Below are 13,302 nucleotides of genomic sequence, written 5' to 3' on the forward strand. Positions count from 1 at the left end.
TTAGCATCTCCTTTATGATTCTCCTCAACTTGATCAGCCGCTTCCTCATTCTTCTGCTTGCCTTTTGCTTTCGCAGCTCTTCGGCATTTGTCCGTGGAATGACAGTGATTTTACAACGAGAACAGAACAACGGCAAAGATTCGAAACCAAATTCAATGTAGAAAGAATTATTACCATCATCGATGTACATTGAATTGAGAAGGGGCAGCGCCATATTGATTTCCACAAGGACCCTGGCGAAGTGCCCCACTTGGCCATTAGCAGAAACGTTGTCAATACGCAACGGATGTCCTAGGGCTCGACCAATATTAGCAATGATAACTGGAGTCCATAATTCCACCGGGAGATAATACACCCTTACCCACACTTGCGCAAGAGATGAGGTTTCTTTATAAGGATCAAAGTATCGGCACCATTCTCGAAGACGTATGTGACCCGTTGAAAGCTGGAGGACCGCATTTCCTTTTGCCTTCTTTTTTGCTTCCATTGTCTTGAATTTGATAGTAAAGAAACCCTTAGCCATAGGAATGAATTGGCAATCCGAGCACTGCCAGATACGCTGCAACTCTAGCGTAATATCCGCGAACGTACGCGGCTTGTCGCCTTTGCGAAGGATCATCCTCCCGATCAAAGCAAACTGGAATTCATCAAGACGTTGTTGATACTCTGATTTCGGGATCGATAGAGTAACGACCTCCCCCTCACGTCTCGAATGAAGGGTACGAAGACCATAAGCAGGAAAATCCGGCTTCTTGATCATGGTAGGCCGAACTTTCGCGGCATAAGAGATAGGTTCGCTGGACGACGGGATAACCTGTTCTGAGTCATTTAATCCTCCATAAGGCTTTTCTGTATCAGCATGAGGCGTCGATTGCTGCCCAGCAGCCACTGCCACTGCGCCGGAAGAGAGGGGCGGTTGCCGATACATAACAGGGGATTTCGATCGAAACCCGTCAAAGTTAGATGATACCGGGGGAAGGTTGAGGCCCCCCTTTTCACGATTGAAAGCCGGCGAACTCAAGTCCATCACCGGCGGACTCGATTGACAGCCGGCGGCAACTGTGCGGCTGGAGAGCTGCTGCGGTGTGGCGAGTGAAGATCTGGATCGGGCAGATCTCCTTCGATCTTGATCGGGAGCGCCAAGATCTGGATCGGGCAGATCGGGCAGATCTGGATCTGCAGCGCCAAGATCTGGAGGCTGCAGACGGCGTTCTTCCATCACATCTTAGCTGCTGCCGACGGAAGGATGTGGTGGTGGCTCCGAGCGAGAAGCGGTCGGCGAACGGCGCGGTGAATCTTCTCTTGCGGCTCCGTCCAGGTCCAGGTCTCAGCAGGAGAAATCTGCTGCTGCTCGGAGGTGTGGCTGCGGCGGCACGATGACTGGAATCTCAGGCTGCTCTCTCGGTCAACCTGGAAAGGACGCGACGGTGGCGGCGAAGCGGCGGCCCGGAAAGGAGACGTTATGATCAAATGTCTTGTGTCACTCTCCTCCGTCTCTCTTTTCAATAATATGTATATCTTGTTATTGTTATTGTTATTGTTATTGTTATTGTTGTTGTTGTTGTTGTTGTTATTATTATTATTATTATTATTATTATTATTATTATTATTATTATTATTATTATTATTATTATTATTATTATTATTATTATTGTTATTATTATTATTATTATTATTATTATTATTATTATTTGTATTATTATTATTATTATTATATTTGTATTATTATTTTTATTGTTATTGTTTTATGTTAGTGTATCTAGTGCTTATTATCTTATTCTTATTCATTCTTCTTGTTCTTCTTGTTGTTGTTCTTACTTATTCTTGTTCTTCTATTATTGTTCTAATTATTATTATTCTCACCTCGCTCGTGCAATGCTTCGTCACACGTACTCACACTCCCTCACCCCTCCCCTTTTAGTCTTTTACACCACCTTTTTCAGCTTTCTTAGTCTCCGTGCCGAACCCCAATTGGGAGTTTTTTTGGTGGACGAAGGGAGTAATAAACACACAATCTTTGTGGACGGAGTGAGTAATTTTCTTTGCTCATTTACTATTATATCCCTATTTAAACCAGAGACGCCGTATCGCACCATTTTTTTTTCTCCGACTCTTTCCAAGTTCCCACTTCCAACTACAGACGGCACACCATTCTCTCTTCTCCGATCCGACGAGTCTCCTGGAACAGATGCCGTCAACCACCATATACGATTTTCTGAATTCTCTCTATCCTAAATCCAATTCTCCTTTCCCCGTCTCAACACCAGACTCCCCCTCCCCCGCTTTGATCCGCCGCAGTCCAACCCCAAGTCAGCGCCGCCGCCTCTTCCTCCCGTCGTTTCACCGAGTCTTTGACTCTCTCTTCCTGCAGCAGCCCTACCCCCGAGGTGGCGTTGCTGCTAATGGCTTCCTCGTATTTGGCACCACCGTCGTCAATGGTTGTCCCGTCAACATTACTTGGCACCAAAACAGTTCTTGATTAGCATGGTAAGTATACTATTAGGAAATATTATATTTGACTTTGTGAATATGGAATGATTAGTGTGAAGTTTAGAAAGAACAAATTTTGAAAAGGATAAAAATATATGCAATTATATGATTTACCTATCAATCAATAATCAGTCAATTTTAGATACAAATTAACAATGGAAACTTAATAATCTAGATTTTAGCTATAAATTCATTAGTGCTTTGTGGCTTCCGCTTCTCTGGTTCAAAGTAAGCTTAATTTCATTATTTATTTTTTAAAAATATTTATTATTTTTCCCAATGTGTTTTGAGATCGCCGCAATTTTACTTTTTCTCCGTGTTGCAGATTGGAATTTTTTCCCTCAAATGTATGTTAGATTTAGTTGTTGTTTCTTTCTTTTGGATTTATTTTCTTGATTGATTATATAGGTTTAAGATTTATTGAATTGTTAGTGGCGTTAATCAATGATAATCTTTTGATTGGCAGATGCTAGAGTTGTACTCACCAATCTCCTATCAGCCCGTGGACAGAAGACCTATGTCAGGATTGTAAGTAATTATTTCTTCTGTTATATGAAAACGAGCTACGTCTTTTTACCAAACTCTAGATATGATCATCATGTTAGAGGATGAATTAATATTGTTGGGAGTATAATAGGGTGTGTTTTTAAGTATATCTTAGTAAATTGTAGATTGTGCTGATTTGTTTTTCTGCAGCCTGAGAAGACATCAAGAACAATCAAAGAACAGCTTGAAGCTATAGCTCTTGCTTTGGAAGCATAAGGATGGCAGGATATATTAATTATATGATGTTCAATCTCAGATACAAAAGATATGTGCAGAAATTGCTGGACTAAGGAGCAGGCCAAGAGTCCTGTAGTTCATGAATCAGATCTATCCGCTAAGAAATTAGATGGATTTCACGCTCAGCTTCAAGACCTTCAAAAAGAAAAAGTGAGGTTTATGAAATCAGAATATATATGTTTTTAGTTAGGTTTCCCTAGAGTTACAAATCTTTGTGATTGTGATGCTATGACCTGGTTTTCGCGTGAGATAATACGAATTGATTCTCTTATTTGGTATTTTGTGAGAATGATTTATTGATAGGTTAGATGTATAGTTGCTGAAAATACTTTGTTAATGAATGTTCTTAACACTAATCTCGAAGATTTGGGATGAACTATTGATTTGTAAATGACTGTTAATTCAACCCCTTTCGTATCATAAAGATATTCTGTTGATAATGTTTTCTGAACTTAAGCCTACATATATTAAGTTTTTTTTATGTCTAATGTTAAGTTGTGGTGGTTTCCCTTGACTGGGATTGAGTTTGCTTGATCTCCATACTGTGTAAGGTTTTTTGTTTGTCCATGCTTTCCACTTAAGTTATGTCCTGCAAGAAAGGGTGTTTGCTTTTATGTGAATTTTAAAATTTTAATCTAATTACTTTCAGTTTTTCTGCAATATAAGATTCTTGCATTCTTAGGGTTCCACTGTGCATCAGAATTTATGCGGTTGCTATGGGGACTGTTGTAGATGCCGCAAACAAGGTATTTTCTTTTAATTTGGTTGATTGTTAATCTTGAGAATCCTCTTTTTCAAATTTTTTAGTTAAACAAATAAATAGAGCTACTTGCATCACTCTGACGTAGCTTATTTCATACTTAATGGATGCAATAAAATAGGTCTCCTTAAACATGTTGAATATCCTTGGACTTTGGAGTTACAACTAATTAACAAGAGCAGTTTTAATAGATATTTGGATTTCTTATCTTGCACAAAATTCATATTAAGCAAACAAAAATGCGCCAACCAACAAGACTTGTGTTAGTTAGGGATGGCAATCGGGTACGGCGGGTACGGATAGTGACTATCCATACCCATACCCACGAACTAAATGGATAGTGGTTGCTACCCACGAAACTATCCATGGATATCAAATGGTATCCAAACCCGTTACCCGCGGATACCCGCTACCCATCGGGTATCCGCGAAACCCGCTATCCGATGGGTATCCGTCACCCACTATCCGACGGATACCCGCTATCCGCCAGATACCCACTATCCGCTGGATACCCACGAAATAGAATTTAAATATAAATTTACAACAAATTTAGTAGAAAAAAAAAATCAACACAAATAGCATAGTTCAAATCCACAAAGAACAATGTTTAAATTCAAATTTACAAAGAACAATGTTCAAATTCATCAACTAAAATATAAAATCCAACAAAGAACAATGTCTATAATTGCTCGATAGTAGAAATAGAACCCTCTTCATTGAACTCTTCTTCTTCATCTTCAAGACAAGTCCAAAAGCTTCTATTCTTTCATTTAGCTCAGTATTAGACTTTGGGCTTTATTGTTTGGGCCTATTTTAAAATATAAAATACTAGCCCATAATCTCAAAATATGTATTTAAAGCCCATACTTTATAGAATTTTTTGTGGATATTTGACGGGTAATTGACGGATAATTGGCGAGTATTTTTCTCGGGTAAACGGGTTTCGCGGGTATGGATAGTAAGTATCCAAACCCATACCCACGAACTAAATGGATAGTGAATTGTACCCACGAAACTATCCGTGGATATCAAATGGTATCCAAACCCACCCTAATGGGTTCGGGTTTTCGCGGATATCCACTACCCGCGGGTAGATTGCCATTCCTAGTGTTAGTGCTAATTATCAAAAAATTGAGGTCATGCGTGTAGATGCGGTGTTGCCTAATATTTGAATCCATACTTCATTTTATGAATAGGAATCTCGATTTTGTAGGTTGAATTTGTAGTCATAATTTACGTAGACACTACTACAAAAGTTTACATACATAACAGTGCATACATAACGGTTTTTTTAAAAAACCGTTATGTATGAGCGCACTTTTAGGAATAGATAACGGTTTGGCAAAAATCCGTTATCTATGTACTGTTGTCTATATGAATAGATAACAGTTTGAATTAATTCGTTATGTATGAGCGTTATGTATTAGTTGCATACATAACGGTATTATCGAACCGTTATCTATGAGCGATAATACCGTTATGTATGAGCGTCTTTTTATAACGGTTGTTTTAATCGTTATATATGAGCGTCTAAAAACTGTTATGTATTATTTTTTATATTTATTTTTAAATTTAATAATATTATAAAAAATAAAACTCTAACATTCCTCCCTTTACCCCCTACTCTCTATCTCGTCCCTCATCCCCCAGCTTTCTCTCTCTCTCAACTCCGGCCATAGAATCACGCCCTCCCTCTGTCCTCCGCGGCCGCAGCAACGACAGCCACCAAGCTCGTCACACTTCCCTCGTCTCCCTTCCCTCGTCTCCCTCTCAATCCCCCATCTCTCAATTCTTATGAAGAAGACACAAAGCCCCAAATTTACTCACAAAATCGTGCCCTAGCTGCTCCTCCGGCGAATCGCCGCTGCCAGTGGAGGGTCGGCGAGGTGCAGCCCTTCCCTCTCTCATCCTCTTCACTCAATTCTTCTCATTTTCTCAAACTCCCAACCTCAAAATCGTACCGAGCCCTAATTATCTCTCTCTACCTGAACCCAGCGATGTCACCGCGGTTCCGGTTCGATGTGCCGTCGTGCCGTCGGCTTGGGTTCCACAGATTGTGTTTTGCTTCAAAGGAAATCAGTAAGGGCTGTCGTCGACGCTGGGTCCTGAAACGGTGAGGTTCGCCGTTCTAACTTGATGGGAACAGGGCAGTCGGGCTTCCTAAGAGCTAAGTCTTACTCTTGTCTCATTTCTTATCCATTGTGATATAGTATCAATGTAAGCATGTTGACTTCTTTGAGTAAGAAAATATCAGAACTTAACATCTATCAGTGTATGTCGTGGCTAAAATCTTAGAGGTTGGGATCTCGCTTGGGTGCTTGTATCAGATATTATTATGAGTCTCGCTTAGTTGAATCTCTTCGTAAGTCAGATACATGTCAAAATCTTAGAGGGAATAGCTTACATTAGTGGCAAGACCGGTCATGCTTTAGACCAGAATCCGTTTGTTCTGATTGTTGGAAGATGTGTAGATTGCATTTGGTATTAGATGCTAACAGGCGTGCTCACTTATATCCGAGAACTGAGGAGGCTCTTGATATAATTTCCTTTGGTTTCATTTTTCTTCTTCAGGTAGTTCATACTCAAGCAAAGGTGACAGCAGACCAGGAATGAAACTTGACCACCAACTTGAAGAAAAGTAAAGTGACATGTTCTTCAGAAGGAATGACTGCTGAATATATTTAATAGGAATCAAGTTTCAGGCTGCAAAGCGCCAGGGAGATGTTATTCACTACTCTTGGCTCCTTGAATGTTGTATGCAGAAGCAGCTTCTCCCTTTACAGCCAAAGTCAGTCATTGACTCACAGTATAGAAATTTTGGCTCTCTTTCTGTCTCTTTTGGATTATTGCCTTGATTTTCTAACTGGCCGTTCTCTTATCCTTGAAGGTACTTTCTTTTTCTATCTGAGGCAACTAAGAAAAAGCTGGAAGAAGAAGTTGACGAGTTTTCGGACTCCTACTATTTGGATTTAAATGTGACAGAACTGGAACATGTACAGAAATTTTGTTATACGTGTTCAATTTTAAGAGAAGGTTAGCTTTTATTGCTTCGTGGGAATTCAGAGATCACGATCCAGTGTATCGAACATGACTGTTTAAGCCAGTTTTTCATATTCATTTTGGTTTGTTGTTGCTTTGCAGATATTAAACAACATTGACAAGATTGAAGATTCTAAAGCAAAAGAGTACTGCAAGAAATTCTGTCCCAGGGAGGAGTGGGTTCGCTTTCATGGTTGTCGTGTTTACTTCCACCTACCCACTACCCAGGCAATCTTTGTAAGATATATGAGATTTATTATTTGATTGAAAGTAAGTTGATCCTGGTATGAATATGAGGCATTTATATTAATTTTTGTTTGGTACTTAGAAAATACCGAAACTGAGAAGTTCCATTTGAACTTGCTATTAGAAGGATGAAGATTGAAATCTGCATTGGTGGTGGCAGTATAGCAGACACTCTTTCTCATGCTATTCATTTGGTGATTGTGTCTATTCCAGAACTTGGTTACGACTTTGATACACTTTTGAATAGGTGAGCTATCCCATGAAAAGCAACTTTATTTTAACGGTTTCTGGTAAAATATAATCTGGCTGCAGAAATGAAGTATATCACACTTTTGGAAACGAGTGGTGCTGGAAAATCGTGAGTCTTACAGTTCCATCTCATATTCCTCTTCCTCTTGTCATTACTTAAGTTCATCTTAATTAATTATGTAAATTTTTGCTATCAAACGAAGTTCACTAATAGATTATAGTTGTGTTTGATTTAGTCTAGTCAGCTTTAAATGTGCTACGGCTGACTTGTGATTTGAACAGGACGCTGCTGCTGTGAGGGGGCAATCCGGATCTGAAGTGAAGGCTTCAGAATCGCAGAAAAGCTGGCGGCTACAATGGCTTGGAGGGTCGCTGCTCCTAATGGTAGCATTCCCTCTAATGACATGGTAAACATGTTTACCTTAACTAGTTTTTTGTTTGTCTACGACCTTCTCTGCAGTTAAATCTTGAAATCTGCTGAACTGTCTGGATCCGAATGAATTATTTCAGATTCTATTTGTAGTGTTCAGATAACATGCACTACTCATAATGAGGTTTCTCCTGTTTGAGATTAATTCTGCTCTGCATGTTATTCAGATTGGAAAAATATCAAAGAGATCAATGAGGTTTCTCCTGTTTGTCGTGCTATCATGTCATGATTTTGCTTGGTTGTGTAGTCCTGCTCCATTTCCTAAAGTGTACATTTTCAGGGCTATCTGTTAACATTAGTTTGAGCTTTTTTTTTTATTTTCTGTTGTAGGAGAGAAATGGGGAAGGTAGACCTCATGACTCAGAACCTCCTACCCCCCATGCACTCATGAAAATGGGTTCAAGGTTAGCCAGTTGCTTTATTTTGACTCATGCACAGAATTCAGCTTTGTATATTTTATTTTTTTCAATAAGGTTGATCTTTTATAATTGTATGTGTTTTGAACTGAGAGCTGTTGCTTAGCGATGACACTTGTTCCTGAAATCTAGACATACATGTGAAGACAACCGGGCATAATTGAGATGATGGGTTGGATAATAATTTGTCCATAGCATAAGATGATATACAAAGGGCAATAATCATGCTTTGGTTTCATTATTATCTTGTGCATAATAATTTGTCCAGTAGCTTAGTGCAACTTAGACATTCCTGCTTTGGCTTCATTACTATCTTTCGCCATGTGCCGAGTGCAGGTTGACAGCATACTTGGCGCCCGTGGCGATGCTTTTGAGCATGAGGCAACTAGAAGAATGCGTAATGAATTTATGGTAGCTTGGGATGGCTTGAGGTCAAAAGACAACCGGAGAATCATAGCAGGTTGATTAACTAGTTCTTGAGGACTTGGTGCTAGAAACATTGTATGATAGATTTTTGTTTTAGCTATAAGGTAGTTGGTATTTTCAATTTTGAATCGGAATATGCAATGATGATGTATACTTGATATTTGGTTCATTTGTATAATAATGTATGAATATTTTGGATGATATATAATATTGTTATTGTTGATTTTATCATTTTGTCGTTTTATAAAAATTGCAAAATTTAAAAATATACTACAATTATAAAAAGTGCAAAAAACTGTTATAAAAGGTGTAAAAAATCGTTATGTATTCTAATCAAAGATAACGGTTAAAATCGTTATAAAAACTGCAAAAATCGTTATAAAAAGTGCAAAAAAGCGTTATAAAAAGTGCAAAAAACCGTTATGTATTCTATCAAAGATAACGGTTAAAACCGTTATAAAAAGTGCAAAAAACTGTTAACTATGACAAAAAAAAAAAAAAAAATTAATACATAACGGAAAAATCTTAATACATAACGGTGAAAAACCGTTATGTATTATATCAAAGACAACGGTTAAAACCGTTATAAAAAGTGCAAAAAACTGTTAACTATGATAAAAAAAATAAAAAAAAAAGATTAATACATAACGGAAAAATCTTAATGCATAACGGTGAAAAACCGTTATGTATAACCTTTATAGATAACGGATGCGTAGTGTTATGTATGACGCATCGTACCGTTATCTATGCTACTATAGATAACGGTTTTGAAACCGTTATGTATGACCTATAGAATAGATAACACCACTATACACAACGGTTTTTTTGCTCATAGATAACGGATAAAATCCGTTATCTATGAGCGTTTTTCTAGTAGTGAGAGCGAGTATAATATGCTAGCTGCAGGTTTTGTTTTCAAATGATTTTCTTCATTGGTTTCTGAGCATACACAATCATTTGTCGTTCTACTATTTGTCTATAAAAATTGTGATCTGCACCTCTCTCTCTTATGTAGATTGTATACAACTATTCATGGCTATGGTTTTATAACAAATTATTTGTGCCTGAAATTGTATCTTTGCATGGTGGAGTTTATTTCTAATTTCAGCCTATTCATTGAGAAAATTGTTGATTGTATTTCTTTGTATCTTTACACACACAATGATTCTATGAGGGTGCACTACATGAACCCACCCATAGAGAGAGAGAGAGAGAACCAAAAGTTGGTGTGTAAACTTACAAAACGTTCAAAATTGTGTAGTTAGAATTTTTTTTCCCTTTTTATCATATCTATTTATCAAGTGTGAGCAAACTATATCCGAAATCTGAATATCTGATTTGAACCAAATCGAAATTTAAAATTTGGTTTGCATTTTTTGAATTTTTGTATAGGATCGGATCGGATCGAATTTTAAGCAAATTTTGGATTTTCGGATCCGATCGAATTGATACTTTTGAAATCTGAAAAAAAATCCGAAATCTGAATTATATTTATAATATAAATAAGGAGTTATTGCCGAAAAATACCTAAAATTTATCAATTTTTTGGGTTATATCATGACCTTTTTTTTTGCGAAAAAACACATGAGTTTAACATTTATTCTGAATCGTCCCACGGCGGAAAATTTCTCCCAAATCCAATCTGATGTCGCAGTGAGAAATATCAAGTCGTGGGACATTGAGATTGGATTTGGGCAAACTTGTTTTTATTCTACCACCCTATAATTAGTTTGCAACTTTACTTAAACCCCATAATCACTGGATTATTCAAATTGGATTTGAGCGCAATTGTCCACTATGAGACGATTCTGAATCAATTTTAAATTCACGTATTTCTTGACAAAAAAAAGATCATGATATAATCCTGAAAATTGGCAAACTTTGAGTTTTTTCCAGCAATAACCTCTATAAAAATAGGGGTAATTGCCTGTAAATCCATAACGTTTACACATAATTGGTTTTTGCTCATATTTTAAAAAATTCGCTTCTAAATACATAACCTTTCATTTTTGTCTGATGATCGATTTTTTCTTACACTGGTGCCGAAAATGACACGGTGACACATAGGCATATTATTGACATGTGAAAAAAAAACAAAAAAAAAAAAAACAAAAACCAACCTACATCATCATCTTCCTCAATCTCCCCCACTCCCAAACCCTAATCTCTCCTTCCCCCACCCCCTCCCCCCCTCGGTGCCGGCGCCGGTGAGCTGCGCCCCCTCTCCTCGGTTGTTCATCTCTCTCTCTTCTTTTGAATTTCTCAACCTTAATTCAGGCTGCACCTTCTCAGATAAACTGAGCCCTAATTTCCCTTCAATCAAATCGTTGTCGTTGCCGCCGCTAGAAGGCTGGCGAGGCGGGCGCCATTTCCACGCTTCTTCTCTCCTTCACTCTCAAACCCATAAAATCTCCAGTCAAAAGAATTAACACAAGATCCCTAAGATTTCTTCTTTCCTCATCCCGTCGCCCTTCTCATTTCTCGTCCGTCGCGCCGTCGACTTGTTCTCTTCAGAGAACCCTGCTACCGTTGCTAAATTTCGGCGAGTAGCAGTCTCGAAGGTCACCACCGCTGCTCCCCTCAGATTTTGACGAGGCAGTAGGAACTTTGCCTTTGTCGGTTGTGGGGGATGAATCCAACAATCACGGAAGTGACGTCAGTCACGTCAGGATCGGCGGGCACTAGCAACCTGAGACCACAAGTAACGTTAGAGCCCTCTGAAGAGCACCGGCGGGGGTGTCGATGGAAGGGCCTCCGACGCTCAAGTCAGTAAATAATAGTAATAAAAATTGTATTGAAAGCAATTGAAAGTAAATGAAATAGTGAATCGGATCGATTTGGTCGATGGAGTTGAAGGCGATTTGAGCAATGAGCGAGGGCCGTTGGGTTGCCCCAGTTGATCTGATCACCGAAAAACCTAAGGCTGGGAGCGATGAGGCAGAATAGTGCTAGAGAATGTGTTGGAATGCGATTGCTCGTAAGTATCAGTATGAATATTAATGACGGCGTCCCCCTCATTGTGTTAATGAAGTAGTATATATATAGGTTATGAAGCCGTGGACGGGTGACTAGGGTTAGGGTTTGTTGGGATATTCCTTGAAACCCTAACGGTTCCGACTTCTTCGGAATCCACCTGCTGTAACCTTCATTTGACCTAGTCACCCATGTTGACTGGGTCTTCATAAGCTTATAGTCCAGTTTGTATACTTTCGTGTCGAGATGTTTACTATGGCGCTGCTGCCGGAGCAGAGGGGTCGCACCTCTGCTCGAGCAGAGAAATCGTGCCGCTGTCAGAGCGGAGGGATCGCGCCTCTGCCAGAGCAGAGGGATCGTGCCACTGCCAGAGCGGAGGGATCGCGCCTCTGCCAGAGCAGAGGGATCGTGCCGCTGCCAGAGTGGAGGGGTCGCGCCTCTGCCAGAGAAGTGGGATCATGCAGTTGCCAGAGCAGAGGGATCGCTCCTCTGCCAGAGCATAGAAATCATGCCGCTGCCAGAGCAGAGGGATCGATGATTCCTCTGGCGAGGATTTAGCTGACTTCTCTGGCGAGGACTTCGTTGATTCCTCTGGCGAGGATTTCGCTGATTCCTCTGGCGAGGATTTCGCTGACCTCTGGTCAGTCGGATTTTATCCACTACAGTTTGTCCCCCACTCCATAGTTGGAATTTTTTCAACTATGGAGTGCAATTTAACTTGTATAGGGTGCGCATAGTGAGCAGGGCGTTGCCCTTTTCTTTGATTCTCGGCAGTTCGCGTGAAACAGGTGAGCCGGAAAAATGTGGATTTTAAATGACCGGTGGCGGCATAACAATGGGCGTCCTAGACCTGCGGCACTTTCAGAGGCCCAAAATGTATCTAATGGCGTTGGATATTGCGGTGGTGATGAATCATAAATGAACAAATATAGAATCAATCGGTGAATTGTTGTTGAACTGCGAATTGTACCTAGTGTTTGATTGGAAAGGTGAGAGAGGGTAATTGGATTGTTGAGAGTACGAGAGTAAAATAGTGTTGCAAGCAAAGATAGCGTAGGTTTCAGATTGCGCGTACATGGCTATTTATAAACCTATGCTGGGGTAAAATAGTAAATTCGTTGCTAAAACATGCGCCTCGCGTGGTCGAGGGCATAAGAGTAAATTTGCCCCTAGGCAGGAGATTTCCCCGCTCTTTCGGTGATCTTTCCGGCGAAGGCCGTTTCTCTGACACGAGCCATCCCTCTGGCGAGTGCGATTTCTCTGGCAAGAGCCATTTCGAAGGCCATTTCCCTGGCAAGAGCCATTTCTCTGGCAAGAGCCATTTCTTTGGCGAAGGCCATTTCTCTAGCAAGAACCATTTTTCTGGCGAATGTGATTTCTCTGGCAAGAGCCACTTCTCTGGCGAAGGCCATTTCTCTAGCATGAGCCATCCCTCTGGCGAGTGCGATTTCTCTGGCAAGAGCCATTTTTCTGGCATGAGCCATCCCTCT

The 13,302-nt window shown here is 39.8% G+C and overlaps 2 long non-coding RNA genes across 2 annotated transcripts; both read left to right on the forward strand.

The window, feature by feature from the left end:
- The first annotated feature begins 5,355 nt into the window (after positions 1-5,355).
- On the forward strand, positions 5,356-7,292 carry LOC131016028 (uncharacterized). Its single transcript, XR_009098822.1, has 3 exons — positions 5,356-6,821; positions 6,921-7,066; positions 7,175-7,292. It is a non-coding gene; the product is annotated as an uncharacterized LOC131016028 (long non-coding RNA).
- Positions 7,293-7,406: 114 nt separating this feature from the next.
- LOC131016029 (uncharacterized) lies at positions 7,407-9,067 on the forward strand. Its single transcript, XR_009098823.1, has 4 exons — positions 7,407-7,676; positions 7,850-7,974; positions 8,328-8,401; positions 8,750-9,067. It is a non-coding gene; the product is annotated as an uncharacterized LOC131016029 (long non-coding RNA).
- Positions 9,068-13,302: the final 4,235 nt, after the last annotated feature.

Source organism: Salvia miltiorrhiza, chromosome 3 (assembly GCF_028751815.1).
Source record: "Salvia miltiorrhiza cultivar Shanhuang (shh) chromosome 3, IMPLAD_Smil_shh, whole genome shotgun sequence".
NCBI lineage: Eukaryota > Viridiplantae > Streptophyta > Magnoliopsida > Lamiales > Lamiaceae > Salvia > Salvia miltiorrhiza.